Raw genomic sequence first — 20,917 nt, forward strand, 5'->3', positions numbered from 1 at the left:
TTTCACTTCTCTCTCATGGAAGATTAGAGCCAGCTGGAGTTGGCTATTTCCCTTCCCCAGGCCAGTTAGACTCTAATAATACCCCTTAAGTGTAGGATCACATTAACTAGTTTCCCCTGAGGACAGGCCTTAATAAGAAGAGCAGAGTTTTTTTCTCTCATTGTTGTGGGGTATTTTAAAATGGCTCCTTTCCCTCTCCCCCTGAGGGAAGACCAAGCGGATTTCTCTCCAATGTATACTGTGGGAATCTGGTCAGATTCCTGGGGGTAAATGTCACAGTATTGTGGGTACCCTCCATGACTTAATTCCCTTGGAGTTTTTTTTGGTTTTTTTTGTGTTTTTTTCGGTATGCGGGCCTCTCACTGTTGTGGCCTCTCTAGTTGCGGAGCACAGGCTCCAGACGCACAGGCTCCAGACGCGCAGGCTCAGCGGCCATGGCTCACGGGCCCAGCCGCTCCGCGGCATGTGGGATCTTCCCGGACCGGGGCACGAGCCCATGTCCCGTGTATCGGCAGGCGGACTCTCAACCACTGCCCCATTAGGGAAGCCCTCCCTTGGAGATTTTAACTCTCAGAGTTGTCTGCACTGAGCCTCCAGCAATTCGTCAATTAAGGTTCTGTTTTTCCTACCTGGGCACTGGTTCCAGCGGTATTTCCAATCATGACTCTCTGCTCTGGTAAGTTTTGACTCCCTGTATTCCCTTGTCTGTTTCTCCAATCTTGGGGACAGTGGTTTCCTCTGTGTCCCCTCCTCTCTTATGGATCCAAGAAGAGTTGTTAATTTTTCAACCTGTTCAGCTTTTTACTTGTTAGAATGGAGAGGCAACTTCTAAGCTCCTTACTTCAGGAACCAGAAACCAGAAACTTTTAAAATAAGAATCTTCTGTAATCTCTTTAAATAAGTATTTTTATGATATTAAGTAAATATTTGTGAAAAGATATGGACAATATGTAGGATTATTAAAATAAAAATTATTGTGTAATTCCACCAAGGAGTGGTAACCATGGAAACCTTGGGGTACTTAACAGTCACGCATGTCCACATCTATAATCACATTGCACAAACATCTTGAAATCCTCTCCAATTATTTATTACATGAGCATGCTCCAGTGTTACCAAAAAGTCTGAAGACATTGTTTAGTGTCTATATAATACCTCGTTCAAGTAATAGTCTGTAATTTATTCAACCATTTTCCTATTGTTAGTCATTGAAGCCATTTAAAATTTTTCACTAATCAAAATAATCTAGCAATGAATATCCCTATAATTAAGACTTCATTTCTGATTGTCTTCTTAAGATATTTTCCTAGAATCAAACTATTGTGTGAAAGAATTCAAACTTTCAAAATCTCTTAATGAATTAGTAAATCTCTTTACAGAAAAGCTATGACAATTTACCCTCTCACCTGAAGTGCATTAGAGAGAATTACTCACCCATTGAAAGAAGAAAACGTTTATTTAAAATCAAAAGAAGCTGGCTTTATTGCTTGCTTGTGCATGGGTGAGATGTACTTATAAGTCACAGTGTCTCAGAGCTGACTTATAGATACAACTTTGAGAAGTGTGGAGTTGAGGAACTGGAAGGCTGTCAGAGATGAGAGGATTGATAGCTTTTAGCTGTGGAAACGTGGTTACTGGAGTGTGATAGTTGTTGATTGGCTTTCAAACTGTGCCACTGTCATCCATTGTCTGACTTCCTAGAGGCAAGGGGTACCAGTGCAAAGTGTCACTGAGCAACTAAGATAAGTTTAACCTCCAGTCTGCTTTGTTACTTGCCATGTTTTAGGATTATGGCCAAAGAACTATCAGGATTTTTATTATTTGGATTACTAATGAGGTTGAATTTTTTTCCTATGTTTATTAACTCCTTTTCTGTGAGTTCTTTTCTCATCAGTTTTGTCTATTTGTGTAAGTTGTTTTTCTAATTTGTATGACTGTCTTTGAGTTTTACAAAAGACTTGACTAACATATGCAAAGAAAAAATTTTCTAGTTTATCCTTTTCAAATCTTAATAAACACTAAAATAATCTTTGTTTACTTTATAGACATATTCAAACTTTTATTCCTGCTACCACCACATTGGAGGCCTTTGTTATCTCGCACTTAAATTATTGACCTGGCCTCCTGGCCAGTCTCCTAACACTAATATCCTTTCCTCCAAGCATTGCTGTTACCATGATTCATCTTCCAAGTGCACTGCTTTTATTCAGTTTTCCTCCATAAAAACTTCAGTGACTCCTTAAGATCTGCAACATAAAATCCTAAGACTCTACACAATCCTTTCACATGTATATCCCATCCGTAACTTGCCTAGCATAATTCCTGGACCCCAGACAGCCTGAACTATTTATTCTTCCCCAACATCCATTGGTTCATTCATTTTTTTGATAAGTCTTTAGTCAATACCTGTCTTATGCCAGTTTCCCAGGGGATGCTAAGACAAGTAAGACTTGCAAATATACATGGGATGGTTGGGAAGCCCAAGAAGTAATCAGACGACTGACATAGAATGTACTGAGAAAGGTAATGAATCAAAATGAGGTAATGAAGAGGAAGGGCATGCTTCTCACAGGTGATAAAATGCATGAGCTGAGTCCTGAAAGTCAAAGAGAATCAGCTGCAAAGGTTTGAAACGGAGAGAATGTATGAAACAAGTTGGGGCTCTAGTTCTGTATAGACAAGGCAGAAAGAGTAATGGTGAGAGATGAGGCTAGAGAGAAAACATGGATGTATTTGTAGAGCCATGCCAAGAAAGAAAGTGTGGAGATTCCTTCAGATTATATAATTGACTTAGTTGTCTGGATGATAGAATATGGGAGGTGGGAGGTAACAGAAATGAAATCATTTTGACTAGGATGATGTCTAGTTTCCTGACATAGACCTCAGGGTCGATGTTGGATTCACAGACAAGGGAGAGTGGAGGAGAAACAGGCTTGGGTGGTGGGGAGAATACATTCAGTTTGGGACATACTGAATTTGCTGCCTGAGGGAAATACAAAGTCAGAAGTTCAGCTGGATTTTTTCCTCTGCCCTTACCCACAATAGCCCCTCTACCTAGTGCACACTCTTGGCCCCCCCTCACTCTCCAAGTCCTATCCAATCTACAGCCTAAGTCCCACTCATCAGTCATAAAAAAATCTTTGTCTACTTAAACTCAGCTGAAACATTTGCCTAAAAATGATTTAAATGTTACTTGGCCGAATATATGAGTCTTGTCCTCTCAATAAAGCTGCTTCTGCTCTGTGGTATGGCCCTGTATGAGACAGAAACAATTCTGTGGGCCGTTTTGATTTAAATTCCACAGCAACTAGAAATAAACAACTTGCTGAGTGAGAGAAAAGCTAGTTTGAGGTGGATTTGAGGGAAGAATGTATGACTGGGGGAAATAGACACTTATTTCATGAATTGTTTAGCCCAGTCATAGTAAGGGGCAAATAAGACATCACAGAAGTAGTTTCCCAATCAAGGTCACAGGTTGTGTGAAGTTTTGTGCAGAGAGTATGTCAGGGCCTTATTATACCTTAATAGATGGAGCCCTAGGCTGTGCCCATTGTCATGTTTTGTACATTAGTGAATTGTTAGCTTCTATTTGTAGGTGAGGAAAGAGCGCCTGCCTAGAAATTAATATTGAAATTCATAGCTACCAGGTTTAAATAATACTAAGGCTGCCTTCTCCTACTGCCTTCCAACATAATAAAGCTTTAATCTAAATTAGGTCTTCAAAAAATTATGTGCAACAATAGAGAGACACATAAGCTGTGCTGACATTGAGGATATACGGTAATTGCCCAGGAGTATGCACTATGCTTGTATCTGATGAATTATAAGCTTTCAATACTATTTAGTCATTTCGTGTATGTGACCGAAAAAGTGTCACTAATGTTTTTAATGATACTCATGTAGCATCGGTCATTGTCTAACAAAATGAAAGACATACTTGAACACAGATAACAAATATATATATCCTTTTCCTAAACCAAATGGCACCTTTTCAGTGATGATGATTAGCAATAAAAAAGAAGCGTGAACGGACAGATTTTCTACACATTTAGCACAGTGAGAAAAGGATTGTGCTGCATGTATAAATTTTTTGTGATTCTTTGGATTAAAGACCACTGTGGGGTTAGGATTTAAAAGGAGCCCAGTTCACAGTGGTATGAGTTAGCAATTCTAAAATTACTATTTATGAATTTTAGGATTGAGCATATGAGTAAATATATTGAGAATAATGAAAGCCATATTTCTGCCTGTAGAGAAAGGAGTTAGAAATATGAACAGGGAGAAGACAAGAATGAACTCTGTTATAATAAATGAAAATTGAAGATAGCAGTACAAATGCATATTTTTAAAATAGAGAAATAGAAATAAAATTGTAGCTAGGGATAAGAAGATTTAAATATATGCATATTTAGTAGTTCTTCCTACTGAAATGTCCTAGTAGTAAAGCTACCACTGTTGCGATGAGCAAACCTAGTTCTTAGATATCAGTTACTATATACCATAGGCTACTAAAGGGAAGCTGGGGCACCTCAGAGAAGTGGCTGAGTCCAGGGCTATGGCAGAGAGAGTACAAAATGAGCCTGGAGCATCTTGTTGTGATGTAAAGGAAAGAGTTAAATAATATACTGAGAATATGTCAAAAGGACACTGAAGCCAGCTTGAAGTGGCTCTCACTGGGCAAATTTGAGACAATTTCATGAAAATGAATAAATGAGAATAACAGAGCTTTCATGAAATAAAAAGTTATGAGTCTATACTAATGTAAATAAGTAAACAAATATATAAATAAGTGGGGGGAAAAGAATATAAAGTTAGAAAATCATTATTTTGTGGCCATAATAGATATTATTGATTTAGACAGAAATTGATGATTGATAAAACAAGTGAGAAAAGTTTGGTAAGGAAATTTGCATATCACAAAGTATTCTTCCATGAATTAGTTATTACTTAAAAAAGAAATATAATAACTTTAGAAGGGATGAATCTCAGAAAGACAGTCGAGTAATCAAAGTTAACAGGTGTCACCAATAATAGGACAAACTAACAGTAGGAGACTCTGACATGATACACTAGAAAGAACATAGAGTCACTTCCACAGTATTTCTGCCAAAAATATATAATCTGAATCTAACCATAGTGAAACATCAGACAGACCCAGATTGAGGGACTAAATGGAAAGTATGGTTATTGCTTCTTAATGGCGCATATAAACTACCCACACTCAACCAAATGGTCACTGAAATATGTACAGATATCAGAAGTGATATGGAACAGTGGATTCAATATGAAAATATGAAATAATGGAACAAAAATTAAAATTATGATCTTGCCCTTGTTAGCAGGGCATTCATGAAAAACTTCTCCAGTACTAACAAGATCAAGATGAGCAAGGTTGTATATTGTGGTATTATTTGAGATTGTGGTGGCCATGTTCTCTAGAATTAAAGGGAAATACATACAATTTCTGAAAATTTTATAGTAGAACAAGGTAATACAAGGAAAAGAAAATCAATGGTAAAAGCAAATCACATAAATTTCTAAAATATACTCTTCTGGGCTTCCCTGGTGGCGCAGTGGTTGAGAGTCTGCCTGCCAATGCAGGGGACACGGGTTCGTGCCCCGGTCCGGGAAGATCCCACATGCCATGGTGCAGCTGGGCCCGTGAGCCATGGCTGCTGAGCCTGCGCGTCCGGAGCCTGTGCTCCGCAACGGGAGAGGCCACAACAGTGAGAGGCCCGCGTACCGCAAAAAAAAAAAAAAATTAAAATATACTCTTCTTAAAAGATGTACTTTTAACTATGGGATTTTAGAATTGAATGTCTCCTTAAAGATTCTCTAAATCCGAAACTATCATTTACAAATAAAGAAACTGAATCCAGATAAATTGGTTTATCTGAGATTATCTGGCTAATTAGATGACAACCTGGAATTTGGATCATGTAGTTGAACAGTTTATTTGGAATCTTTGCTCTACCTTTTTTTCTGATTGTTTAAAAATTGTTTCACATTAGTGGCCTTCCAATAAACAAGTAGAGATTTAAATGTATCCAAAACCCTCAGATAGCTAGAATCAAGGCATGACTGTGACCTCAATATTATTAAATATATACAGAATGGCTTCTTCTTAAAAGTATGCTCTAAAATTTTCTTTCAATAATTTCTAAGATAGAAAAAAACTAATATGTGATTTTTGACTAGCTTATTGAATTATCTGTCCAGAATGATTGTAAGCTTTTTAATCATTGTTCAGATATGACATGAGTATTTCACATATGCATGTGGAAAAGTATACTAGCCTTTTAGTTCTTATTCAATATATCTAGGAATGGTTGTCATACCACAAAATATATCAAATAAAATTTAAAATAAACATTTTAAATCATTTAAAATAAAATAGAGGGATTTTGGGTATAGTGGTAAACTATCCCCAAATCTGTCATTCTTAGTAAGAGCTACTGAATGTTAGGTATTCTATTCAGGAAAATATCGAGTGAGTGACAGCCTCAGGCATTTGGGGACTAATGCCCATGTCATTAACCAGAGAGGCCTTTTTAGTGTGAAATCATGGAAGGTCAAACAAAATCCTTAGCATCATGGTGAAAATTGATTTATGAAAGCTTAGCAATTATTAGTGTTAAAAATATGTTTAACATATAACAAACATCTTTTTGGCTTTATTGTGGTATATTGACAAAATTATAAGATTTAAACTGCATTGTGATTTGATACACGTATACCTCATGAAAGATTCTCACAATCTAGTTAACTAACACATCCATCACATATTTATCTTTTCTTTTTTGATAAGAACATTTAAGTTCTACTTTAAAAAAAATTCATTTATAAGATAGAGTGTTATCAACTATACTCACCATGTTTTACATTAGATCCTCAGACCGTATTAATCTCAGCTGAAAGTTTGCACCCTTTTACCAGCCTCTCCCAATTTCCCCTACCTCTCTGCAACAAGTTTTCTACTCTGTTTCTGAATTTGACTTTTTTTATGATGCTGTAAATGTCATATCTTGCAGTATTTGTCTTTCTGATTTTTTTCACTTAGCATAATGCACTCAAAGTCCATCCATGTTGTTGCAAATGACAGAATTTCTTTCTCATAGCTGAATAATATTCCATTGTGTATAGAGATGTGTATATGTATATACACACACACACACACATATATCACATCATCTTTATCCATCATCTGTTGACAGACACTTAGGTTGTTTCCATATCTTGACTGTTGTGAATAATACCGCAACAGACCTAGATTGCAGTTATCTCTTCATGATATTGATTTCATTTCCTTTGGATATATACACAGAAGTGGAATTGCTGGGTAATATGGTAGTTCTATTTTTAACTTCTAGAAGAACCTACATATTGTTTTCCGCAGCGGCTGCATCAATTTAAATTACCACCAACAGCACACGAGAGTTCCCTTTTCTCCACATCTTCATCAACGTTTGTTATCTGGTCTTTTTCGATGGTAGCCATTCTAACAAGTGTTACATAATATCTCATTGTGGGTTTAATGTGCCTTTTCCTGATTATTAGTGATGCTGACCATCTTTTCATGCACATTTTAGCTATTTGTATGTCTTTGGAAAAAAATCTATTTGGATCCTCTGCCCATTTTTTAATTGGATTGTTTGGTTTCTTTTGCCATTGAGGTGTATGAACTTTTTATATATATTGGATATTACCCCCTTATCAGCTATATGATTTGCAAGTATTTTCTCCCAATCCATATGTTGCCTTTTTATTTTGTTGATGGTTTATTTTGCTGTGCAGCAGCTATTTAGTTTGATGCAGTCCTACTTGTTTATTTTTGCTTTTGTTGCTATAGCTTTTGGTGTCAAATCCAAAAAATCATTGCCAAAAACAATATAAGAGAGCTTAAAACCTAAGTTTTCTTCCAGGAGTTTTATGGTTTAAGGTCTTACATTCAAGTCTTAATCCATTTTGAGTTGATATTGGTGTATAGTGTAAGATAGGAGACCAGTTTTATTCTTTTGCATGTGGCTGTCCAGTTTTCCCAAAACCATTTATTAAAGAGATGAGGTTTTACCCATTGTGTAGTCTTGGCACCTTTGTTGTAGATTAATTGACCCTATGAGCATGAGTTTATTTCCAGGTTCTCTATTGTTAAACTGATCTATGTGTCTGTTTTTATGCCAGTGCCATACTCCTCTGTTATAGCCTTGTAATATAGTTTGAAATCAAAGCATGATGCCTCCAGCTTTGTTCTTTCTTAAGATTGCTTTGGCTATTCAACGACTTTTGTGGTCCCATACGAATTTTAGGGTTGTTTGTTCTAGTTCTATGAAAAATGCCATTGGAATTTTGATAGGAATTGCATTTAATTTGTAAATTTCTTTGGGTAGTATGAACACTTTAACAGTACTAGTTCTCTCAATCCATGAGGACAGGATATCTTTTCATTCATATGTGTCATCTTCAGTTTCTTTCATCAATGTCTTATAGTTTTCAGTGTACAAGTCTTTCACCTCCTTGGTTAAATTTATTCCTGGATATTTTATTCTTTTTGATACAGTTGTAAACGAGATTGTTTTCTGATAGTTTCTTGTTAGCATATAGAGATACAACTTATTTTTCTTTTCTAGAGTCAGTCCTAGTTGCTGCAGAAGTCAGTGGTGGTGACCAGCACTTCTTAGTTTCAACAGTTGGGCAACACACACAGTTGACTCTCAGCTCTCTCATGCCTTCTATTTATTTTGTATTGAAGTATAGTTGATTAACTGTATTTTATTATTTTCAGGTGTATAACATAGTGATTCAAAAATTTTATCGATTATCCTCCATTCATAGTTATTAGAAAATGTTGGCTATGTTCCCTGTGCTGTACAATATATCCTTGTTGGTTTTTTATTTATACATAGTAGTTTGTACCTCAATCCCCTACCCCGAGCTTGCCCTTCCCCCCATTTTCCTGGCCCCACTGGTAACCACTAGTTTGTTCTCTATATCTGTGAGTCTTTTTCTTTTTTGTTATATCCACTATTTTATTTTTTAGATTACACATAGAAACACAACTGATTTTTGTATATTGATTTTTGTATCCTGTACTTTTTCTGAATTCATTGATTAGTTCTAACAGTGTTTTGGTGGAGTGGTTAGGATCTTCTTTATATAATATTATGTCATCTGCAAATAGAGACAGTTTTATTCTTCCTTTCTGATTTGGATGTCTTTTATTTCTTTACCTTGCCTAATTTCCCTGGCTAGGACTTCCAGTACTATGTTAAATAAAAGTGGCAAGAGTGGGCATCCTTGCACCTCATCTTAGGAAAAGCTTTCATTTTTCACTATTGCGTATGATGTTAGCTGTGGGCTTATCACATATGGCCTTTATTATGTTGAGGTATGTTCTCTCTATAGCCACTTTTTTGAGAGTTTTTATCATGAATGGGTGTCATATTTTGTCATATGCTTTTTTTGCTTCTATTGAGATGATCCTATAATTTTTATCCTTCATTTTGTTAATGTGGTATATCACATTGATTATGCAGTTGTTGAACCATCCTTGCATCCCTGGAATAAATCATACTTGATCGTGGTACATGATCCTTTGACTGTATTGTTAAATTTGGTTTGCTAATATTTTGTTAAGGATTTTTGCATCTGTGTTGAAGAGGGATATTGGCCTGTAAATTGTCTCTTCTTGTAGTATCCTTGTCTGGTTTTGGTATCAGGGTAATGCTGGCCTTGTAGATGAGTTTGGAAGTGTTTCCTCCTCTTCCTTTTTTTTCTTTTTTTTTTTTTGTTATTATATTTGGGAGAGATGAGAAAATTGGTATTAATTCTTCTTTAAATGTTTGGTAGAATTCACCAGTGAAAATTCTCAGGGACCATCTATCTGGTCCTGGGCTTTTCTCTGTTGGAATGTTTCAATCTCCTTACCAGTAATTGGTCTATTCAGATGTTTATTTCTTCATGATCCAGTCTTTGTAAGTTTTATGTTTCTGGAATTAATCCATTTCTTCTAGGTTTTCCAATTTGTTGGTGTTTAATGTTCATAGCAGTCTCTTATGATCCTTTGTATTTGTGTTGCATTAGTTGTAATGTCCCCTCTTTTATTTCTAATTTTATTGGGGTCCTCTCTATTTGTTTTTTTGGCAAGTATAGCTAAAGTTTTGTCTATTTTATTTTTCTTTTCAAAAAAACCATATCTTAGTTTCATTGATCTTCTCTAACGTCTTTTTATTCTTTATTTCATTTATTTCCTCTCTGACCTTTGTTATTTCCTTCCTTCTGCTAACTTTGGGCTTAGTTCTTTCTTTTTTCCAGTTCCTTGATGTTTAAATTTAGGTTCTTTATTTGAGATCTTTCTTCTTCTTAACGTAAGCTTTATCACTATGAACTTCCTTCTTAGTACTGCTTTTACTACATCCCATAAGTTTTGGTATGTCATATTTCCAAATATGTTCTGCTTAGGCTATCAGTTAATACTTATTTGTAATATCTATCAATAGAAAGTCCAAAATTTACCTAGAATTTATTCTTACAGTTACATGGGATCCTGTTCTTAATACTGAATTTCAAGAGGATTTACTATCCTATTAATACTTGGTATTATTTATATTTTTTACACTTAAAAATTTATTTTCTAAAAATTAAAAGAGGGCACAAGATTTGAAGTGTCAGTTTATCAAAGAAGAGATACTGATGGCAAATAAGCACATTAAAAGATGCTGAATATTAGTAATTAAGGAAATGCCCATTAAAACAACAATGCCATTAAAACAACACACCCACTAAAACGGCTAAAATTAAAAAGGAGGGGAAAAAAGTGTTGATAGGGATGTGGAACAACTGAAACTCGCATATATCGATGGGCAGATTGAAAAACAGAAGAGCCACTTTCAAAACAGCTTAAAGTAAACATACACTTACCATATGACTGAGCAATCACCATCTTAGATATTTACACAAAAGAAATGAAAACATACATCACAAAAACACTTGTGTTCAGATTTTCCTAGCAGCTTTGTTCAGAATATCAAAAACTTTAAACAATCCTACCATATGTGACAACATGAATGAAACTTGAGATTATGCTAAGTAAAACAAGCCAGTCACAGAAGGACAAACGTTGCATGTTTTCACTTATATGAGGAACCGAAAATAGTCAAATCATAGAAGCAGAGAGTAGAATGGTGGTTTACAGGGGCTGAGGGAAGGGGGGAATATGGAGTTGATATTCACTGGGTATAAATTTTCAGTTATGCAGGATGAATAAGGTCTAGAGGCATGCTATATAACATCATGTCTATAGTCAACAATATTTTATTGTACACTGAAAATTTTGTTAAGGGGCTAGATTTCATGTTATATGTTCTTACCACAATAACAACAAACACTGGGAACAACTCAAAAGCTCCTCAACTGGTAACTGGATAAAAAACTGTAGTGCATACTACAAATTATTGCATTACTATAAAGTATTGAATCTTAGCTAGCAATAAAAAGGAACAAGTTGGTGAGACACTATAAAACGTGGATGAATATCAAAAGCATCTTTCTAAGTGAAAGAAGCCAGACACAAAACATACTACACAATTCCATTAAATGAAATGCTTAAACATTGCCAAACTATTGTGATAGAAAGTATATGACTTGTCAGAGGTAGGGGTCAAGGAAGAGATATGACTGCAAGGGGGATGTGGAAACCTTTTTGGATGATGGAAATGTTTAATATCATAACAGGAATTACATGCCTGTGTATCCTTGTTGAAACTTTTCAGATGAACCTTAGTTAACCTTACCTAATTATATATCTAAGGTATCATAGAAATAATTTAAATATTTCTGAAATTATGGGTGAAATTTCTTTATTTATTCAATAAACATAAATTTATTATGTATCTTGCTAGCTGTTCACCAAAATCCATTCTTCCTCCTAACATAATAATAGAGTTAAAACTGAGACATGGTGGCCCAGCTGGGATTGCTTTTCCCAGCCATTCTTTCTTCTAGCTGTGGTCAAGTGATTAAGCTCTATCATTAGCATGTGAATGGAAAGGATATTTGTAATCTCTGTTTTATTTGATTAAGAGAAAAGCTCTGACGATTGGCTTTCACTCTTTATCCCTTACCCTTTAGAATGGGACTGATCAGGATGACCTTGGAAGTCATGTATATATGATGGCATAGTTACAGCCAGCCTCTGTGGCACAGAGCTAATTCACTAGGATGGCTCACTTTGGACTGTTCTTGAATGAGAAATAACGTCTTTGTTTTTTAAGCTAATGATTATGGGGGGGTTCCTTTGTCATTAAGTAGCCTATCCTACTTTCACTAAAGCATTTTTTTAAAATACATTTATTTATTTATTTGTTTTTGGCTGCGTTGAGTCTTCGTTGCTGCATGCGGGCTTTCTCTAGTTGCGGAGAGCGGGGGCTACTCTTCATTGTGGTGCACAGGCTTCTCATTGCAGTGGCTTCCTTTGGTGCAGAGCACAGGCTCTAGGCGCTTGGGCTTCAGTAGTTGTGGCATGCAGGCTCAGTAGCTGTGACTTTCAGGCTCTAGAGAGCAGGCTCAGTAGTTGTGGCCTACGGGCTTAGTTGCTCCGTGGCATGTAGGATCTTCCTGGACATGCTCTGCAGCATGTGGAATCAAACCCGTGTCCCCTGCATTGACAGGTGGATTCTTAACCACTGTGCCACCAGGGAAGTCCCTAAAGCACTTTTCTTTACTAAAATTTCTTTTTTCCCTAAGAGTATTCTTAAGATATATTGTTAACTGAAAAAAGCTATTTATAGAACAATGTATACTGTAAGCTACCATCTGTTTAAAACTGTTGCTAATATTTAGGGGCAAATTGAATGACTGGGAGACAGGGAGGGAAGGCAGAATTTTATTATATGCCATTGTGGAATGACATTCATGGAAAACATTTGGATTTTGAATTTTGTACCATGTCAATATGCAATCTATTAAAAATAGAGATTAAATTAGGAAATAATTATAAAATATAATTATAATTATAAAATATAATCTTGACCCACTGTTTCTATCATATTCAATTACAGAGACTCTGTAGAGGTATTATGCATATCAGGAGATACCATAGAGTCAGAGAAGGATTATAGAACAAATGTTCATTACTTTGCAGAACGTTTGACATATAATAGGATGTCAGTAAAAGTTTCCTGTTCTTCATCTTTGCATGGTACTTCACAGTCTTGTCAGTAGCTGCTTAGTAGACCTTTCCTGAAGTGTGGGCATGCACCGTCTTTGGAATACAAGATGATTTGAGGTTGCACAGGCGGTTCTTATAAGTGGTACAAGGAATTGAAATTATAGAGCATTCGCTCACAGCATGATGCTCCTTTCAGTCTTTCTGACTAATGTCAAATCTGACCTTAGCTTATTTTTAACATATCTCTAACACTTGCTAATCTACTTCAAGCTCAGGACCTTTGAATGAAAGTGTCTAGCTAGAACTTAGTAAATGCACTTTTTTACCATGTATGCCCATTTTATTCTTAACTTATATTAAAAGAAGTGATACCAGTCCTCCAGTTGTAAAACTGATTTTATATACATTTACTTAAATAAAAATTAGGATCAATTAAAGAAAAGTTCTCAGTAAATAATAATACGAGTTATTCAGGGATAAGGCCAAAAAAATTACAGAAATGTATGTAAAGTTTTATAGAATTCCTATTGTTGAAAAATTTTACTTCTTTAATGAGGGCTTTCTAAACCACTCTTATTTCTCTTTTCTATGAATTATTAAACTCACAGTTTTACAGTTTTTAATCAATCCTATGTTTCCTTTTGACAGTCTTACTACAGTATTTGGTCTATTTACTCATTTAATAAGTATTTATTGAGGAACTATTAGGCACTGTCTCGAACTAAATGCACAATGGTGAACATAGGGTTCACATTGTTGAAAACTAAAATTTTAGAGAGTGACTTTATGATATACAGTATACTTAGGGGGAACTAAATCTCATTAAGAAACAATACTAAAATGGCATGGCATACCCAGTCGTTACCACTCTGCTCACCATAATCTGATTCTAGTATCCATCAAACATTGTGTCACTCTGCCCACACATACCCATCACTGCACAAATAAAAACTTCAGGAATATACATTCTAGCTGAAAAGATGGACAATAAGCCATAGATAAAGTAAACTGTATTTTTATATAAAATGTATAGTAGGAGAAGAGAAGTCAGGAATCTGAGTAGAGGAAATGGGGCAGGTTGAATTTTAAATCAAATGATCTAATTTACCTAATATTTTAAAGTTGTGTGTCAACTCAAATTCTTGGCTATCATTTTTACCATCTAAATTATGTCTACCCACCCCTTTATTTTTTCAGTTGTGTGCTTAATAATGCAAGTGATGGAACATTTTACTGAGTCTGGGCAGAGATTTCAGCATTCTCTAAAGAAAACTTACACCTAAAAGTAAGTACTGGATATCTTAAGTATAGGAATGATGTCATTGCAAAGTCACTGGTCCTTGAATCACTTACTGAAAGTTTATTATCATAAAACAGTGGTTTTATATATATATATATATGTTTTTTTTTTTTTTACCTCCAATCCACTAGTGTAAAAGACATCTTCCTTTAACTACAGATATGCGGTCCCTAGAAGGCTTGCCTGAGGCCACTGCCTCTCATGATGAGGAACAGTGATTGGCTGACTTCCCATACATTAACATGTTTCCTACAGACGTTGATAAGTGTTAGATTAATGGTGCCATGAGATTTTTGCAATGTATGTTTCCTACATGCTCACTTAAATGGTCTTGAAGTAATTAAATAATTCTAATTTCCTCCCCCTCCTTTTCCTCTGATCTTTCCTTTCCGTTATTTCTCCCTTTCTCTTTTCTTTTTTCTGTAAATCAGGGAGAAGATTCTTCCCCATTTAATTAATCCAGAAGTCACAGTGATGTAAAATAATATTTTTTATATGATATCAAGCCCAAAAGAATAAAAAGTTTAAAAATCCAAGTTATTGCACGGCTAGTTCAAATCCATTACTTTTCTAGCAATATCCCTCTAAAATATTTTTAAGTACTAAAAAAGTATTCTTTTCTTGAGCTATATATTCAGATCCAGATATCTTGCTGTAGCCTCACTGTTCTCTCTGAAATCAGGACTGTAATAACATGATGATTACATATCCTCAAATTGTACATTACAGGCAAATGGGCAGTGTAGTCTTCATCACCAGCAGGTCGTACTATGACATTGACCCCTTTCCATTGTATGGTGACAGTTCTGTGCTCTTCCGTGGCTATTTGGGATAATCATGTGGAAAATCATTATAAATGCTGCATGTTTAATCAAGGAACTACCAGAATTCATGTGTCTTTTAGGTTAGTTTGGAGAAAACCTGAACCCATTCTGAAAACCAACCAGCAATCAATACTAAAAGAGCATATAAGTCTCCTGTGGAAACATTTTGAACAAATATCATGAATACAAAACAATCCAAAAGATATGAATTTCAACACAATCACTGTTTATAAATGTGTATTTTAAATCATGTGTTAATAAAGAAAAATTTCCTCTAATACCGAAAAAAAGTAGACAATTTAATTTTGACTTTTTAGTGCAATAAAAAAATAGAGGAAATATAGCTCAGTTTTACAAATCTAGCCTTTAGGACATTAAACGGAATAGATTTCTATGGATATAGTAACATAGAAGTTCATGGCAAAGCTTTCAAATGTAATAAGATCTGTTGGACTTTTCTGTCGTAAATACAATATATCACCTAAGAAAGTCATTGACTATAGCTGTTCTTTTGATTTTCAATATAACTGAAAGTTAAATGAAAGCTTTTTATCTCGTAAGACAGATTTTTCCCACAGCAGGGCAAAACTTTGAGAAATCTGGGAGCATGATTAGACACCATAATTTTTCCCACACATCAAGTACAAATGATTAAATTATCTTCATGAATATGAGATTATGCATGCAAAATAAACAAATTTAAATGTGTATACAATTACCTGTAATCTGGAAATGAAGTACACGTTGTTCATGAACTGTAATTATTCGCTCTCACACATGGAGATTTTTTTGTGGGGTAACTTTGACTCCTGTTAGAAACAGTTCATGAACTGCTGCTGCTCAAGCTTGCCAGCTTTTATGGCAACACGGCCAAAGATCTTTTTCTGTTCTTCTTTAGAAAGAAAAAAAAAAAAATCAAGGTTTTTAAATCTGTTTGCTCTCACCATAACTTTCAGAGACTTGATTTTATGAGCAATTAAGAGGAATTTTACTCTGTTATAGAAACTATATGAACCTAGAAGGCAGGATGAGTTTTTCATAATTCTCTGTCATTCTTTGCCTCTCCAATAATAAAGACTTCCAGCCAACTAGTAATGGGTTTCTCTTAACACTAATATTTCAACTTTTGACTGTTCTAAATTTCTCTAGTGATAATATCATTTAAAATGTAATTGTTGCGCTCAAATACTTTATTTCCTTAAACTATTAAGTTTTCATGAGAAGCTCATAGAATCTTTTATTTCATGGACCATAAATAAACCAATCCACCACTTCAGCACATTTCTAATTGTAATGCACCACGTAATGTTATAGTCCATTATACAGATGTTTTCTGTTATTGTAAGGTGGCAGACAGTGACATTGAAATGTGTGCTTGCTTTAGAGACAGTGTGAACTCAATCATGAGTCTTAATGTAGTAGTTTTTTTAACTCTAGAAACCCAGATTTATTCAGCCGTGTTTATCTTTCAAGTAAGCTGTTATATTTGAATTCTTGGGAATAACAACCTCGTGAAAGACATGCCCTGATTTCTCTAAGTTAAATACAAATAAATAGATAAGAATGTTTCTCTGATTCAGACTTTACTGTGTATCTTTTTCAAGAGATTTGATAATTGATACTAAGCATACTGTTGATATGGAAAGTCCTTAAGTTACATTCCTTGAGTTTATGGTAAAACAGTGCCTTCCGCCCTGTCATAGTAATAAAAGTAGAATCTGAGGGGTGTTTTTCAGTATATGATTGCAGGTTGTAGTCATCTTTATAAAGTATAGATGAACCCCAAGTACAGATGGAGATATCCCCACTCAAAATGCATGAGGCACAATCTTGTTTCCAAATTAACCTTTTCCTTGGAGAAGAAAGTTTCTAATATCTGAGTTTCCTGCTTATAGACTCAAGTATTGGATGTTAGTAACCCATCCTTTGGTGCCTTGAAAAAAAACAGGCTCACTTTAAGGCCATGACACACTGGCTGCTAACTTTCGGTCAAAATTAAAAGGTTTCAAATGAAAGAACACAGGGAATGCTAGGTTGTCTAAGGAGAGCCCCTGTCAAGTTTTTCATCTCTAACAATAATAAATTGATAACATTGTTATGTGTTTATTAGATATCAGGCACTATGCTGAGGACTTTTTAGGTATCACTTCATTGAATCCTCAAAACAACACAATAATTAATTAACATTCATGGTACACTCAACTAAATGCTATATTTTAATTATTTTATTTAATCCTCAACACAAATGCATAATACTATTATTACTCTCATTCTACTGGTGAGAAAAAGAATGATTATGTAATTTTTCGAAGACCTTTGTAGCAGTTTTCTATTGCTACATAACAAATTACTACAAACAATGGCTTATACCAACACTCATTTATTAGCTTAGGTTCTATAAGTCAGAAGTTTGAGCACCATATGACTTGGGTTCTCTGCTCAGGGTCTCACTAAAGGCTAAAATCAAGGTGTCAGACTGAAAGCTGGTCTGGAAGTTTCGGGTAGAATCTGCTTCTAAGTTTATTCAGGTTGTTGTCAGAGTTCAGTTCCTTGTGACAGGAGGACCAAGGTCCCCACTTACTTGCTGGCTGTCAGGTGGGAGATAATATTTCCTAGGAATTATTCACGTGCCTTGACATTTGTCCTCCACCTGCATTTTCAAAATCAGCAATGGAGAATCTCTCTCTTGTTAAATCCCTCTCACACTTCAAACTTCTGTCACCAGGAAGAACTTTGTCTCTTAAAAGGCTCACCTGATTAGATCAGACCCACTTCCTTTCTTAAAGTCACCCCCACCCCCTCCCCCCCATAGCACAACCTAATCACAGGAGTAATATCTCATCATATTTATACTCTTAGGGATTACACAGAATGTGTACACAGAAAGCAGTAATCTTGAGGGACATTTTAGAATTTTGCCTAAAACAGTCTGCCTAAAACAATCTCTTTAAAACTAATCTTGAGGGACATTTTAGAATTCTGCCTAAAATACTCTTAGGGATTATACAGAATGTGTGCACAGAAAGCAGTAATCTTGAGGGACATTTTAGAATTCTGCCTAAAACAGTCTCATAGTCAATGGGGAACAGATTTCAAACGAAAAATCTCAATTGTCCAAGCCCTAGTTTAGTCATTTTTCAGTTTTAGAAGGGGATAGATTAGGAACCTACAGGTTCTCTAGAGTTGTCTCAAAGGGTGACTGAAAAAGAGATATTTATTTACTTAGTTGTAATCGACATATAACATTATATTAGTTTCAGGTATGTGACATAATGATTTTATATATGCCCATGTTGTGAAATGATCAGCAAAATATATCTAGTTAACATCCTTTACCACACACTTAGAAATTTTTTTCTTATAATGAGAATATTTAATATCTATACTCTTAGAAAGTTTCAAATATACGGTACCATATTATTGACTATGGTTACCATGCTGTACATAACATACCCATGACTGGAACTCTGTAGCATTTGACCACAATCAACAATTTTGCCCACCCCCATCCTCAACCTCTGGAAACCATCAGTCTGTTCTCTGTATCGATGCATATGTTTTTTTGGATTCTGAATATAAGTGAAATCATACAGTATTTGTCTTTCTCTGTTTGACTTTTTTCACTTAACATATGCCCCCATGTTGCCTCAAATAGCAGGATTTCCTTCTTTCTTATGGTGGAATAATATTTCATCGTTTGTGCATGTGTGTATATATAGCACACTTTCTTTATCCATTCATCTGTTGATGAACACTTAGGTTGTTTCCATGTCTTCGCTATTGTAAATAATGCTGCAATGACAAGGGGGTGCAGATGTCTTTCTATGTTGGAGTTTTTGTTTGCTTTAGTGAATACCAAGATTGGAATTGCTGGATGAGAGGGTTATTCTAGTTTTAATCTTTTGAGGAATCTCCACACTATTTTCCATACCGGCTGCACCAATTTACATTTTCCCAACAGTGCACGAGAGTTCCCTTTTCTCCGCAACCTTGCCAACATTTATTATTTTGTGTCTTTTTTATAAGAGCCATTATAAGGTGTGAGGTGATACCTCACTGCAGTTTTGATTTGCATTTCCCTGATGATTAGTGATGCTGAGCATCTTTTCATGTACCTGTTGGCTATTTTATGTATTCTTTGGAAAAATGTCTATTGTGATCTGCTGCCCACTTTTTAATTGGATTGGTTGTGGGTTTTTTCCTACTTTATTTTGTTTGTTGTCTTTGGCTATTGAGTTGTATGAGTTTTTAAATGTATTTGGGGCATTAACCCCTTATCAGATATATGCTTTGCAAACATTTTCTCCCATTACATGTGTTGCCTTTTCATTTTGTTGATCGTTTCCTTTACTGTACAGAGCTTTTTAGTTTGATGTAGTCCCACTTATTTATTTCTGCTTTTATTGCCTTTGCTTTTGGTGTCAAATACAAAAAATCATCAAAGAAACTGATGTCAAGGAGCTTATGCCCCATGTTTTCTTTAAAGAGTCTTATGGTTCCAGGTCTTATGTTCACATCTTTAATCCATATTGAGTTGATTTTTTTATACAGTGTAAGACAGTGGTCCAGTTTTCCCATCATGATTTTTTAAACAGACTCTCCTTTTCCCATTGTATATTCTTGCCTCCTTTGTTGTAAATTAATTGGCCATATATGCATGGGTTTAGTCCTGGGCTCCCTATTCTATTCCACTGATCTATGTATCTGTTTTTACAGCAAAACCATACTGTTTTAATTACTATGTCCTTTTAATATAGTTTGAAATCAGGAAGTATGATGCCTCCAGCTTTATTCTTCTTTCTCAAGATTTCTTTGGCTATTGGAATCTTTTGTGATTCCATACAAATTTTAGGATTATTTTATTCCTATAAAAACTGGGGGCTTCCTTGGTGGTGCAGTGGTTGAGTGTCTGCCTGCTGATGCGGAAGACACGGGTTCGTGCCCCGGTCCAGGAAGATCCCACGTGCCGCAGAGTGGCTGGGCCATGCAGGCGTGAGCCTGTGCATCCGGAGTCTCTGCTCCGTAACGGGAGAGGCCACAACAGAGGCCCGCGTACCGCAAAAAAAAAAAAAAAAAAATTGGTATTGGAATTTTGATAGGAATTTCATTGAATCTGTAGATTGCTTTAGGTAGTTTGGATATTTTAACAATGTTAATTCTTCCAACCCACAAGCATAGAATATCTTTCCATTCATCTGTGTCTTCTTTAATTGCTTTCTTCTATGTGCCATAGTTTTTGGTGTATAGGCCTTTCATCTCCTTAGTTAAATTTATTCCTAAGAATTTTATTCTTTTTGATGCCATTGTAAATGAGATTGTTTTCTTAATTTCTCTTTCTGATAGTTTGTCATTAGTGTATAGAATTTTATATATTGACTTTGTATCCAGCAACTTTACTGAATTCATTTATTAGTTCTAACAGTTTTTTGTTGGAGTGTTTAGGGTTTTCTGTACATAATATCATGTCTTCTGCAAATAGAGACAGTTTTACTACTTTTTTCTGACTTGAATGCCTTTTCTTTTCCTTGCCTAATTGCTCTGGCTAGGACCTCCAGTACTATGTTGAATAAAAGTGGCAAGGTTGGGCATCCTCATCTTGTTCCTGATGTTAGAGCAAAAACTTTCAGC

Source organism: Neophocaena asiaeorientalis, unplaced genomic scaffold (genome assembly GCF_003031525.2).
Source record: "Neophocaena asiaeorientalis asiaeorientalis breed wild unplaced genomic scaffold, Neophocaena_asiaeorientalis_V1.1 scaffold118, whole genome shotgun sequence".
NCBI classification, from domain to species: Eukaryota; Metazoa; Chordata; class Mammalia; order Artiodactyla; family Phocoenidae; genus Neophocaena; species Neophocaena asiaeorientalis.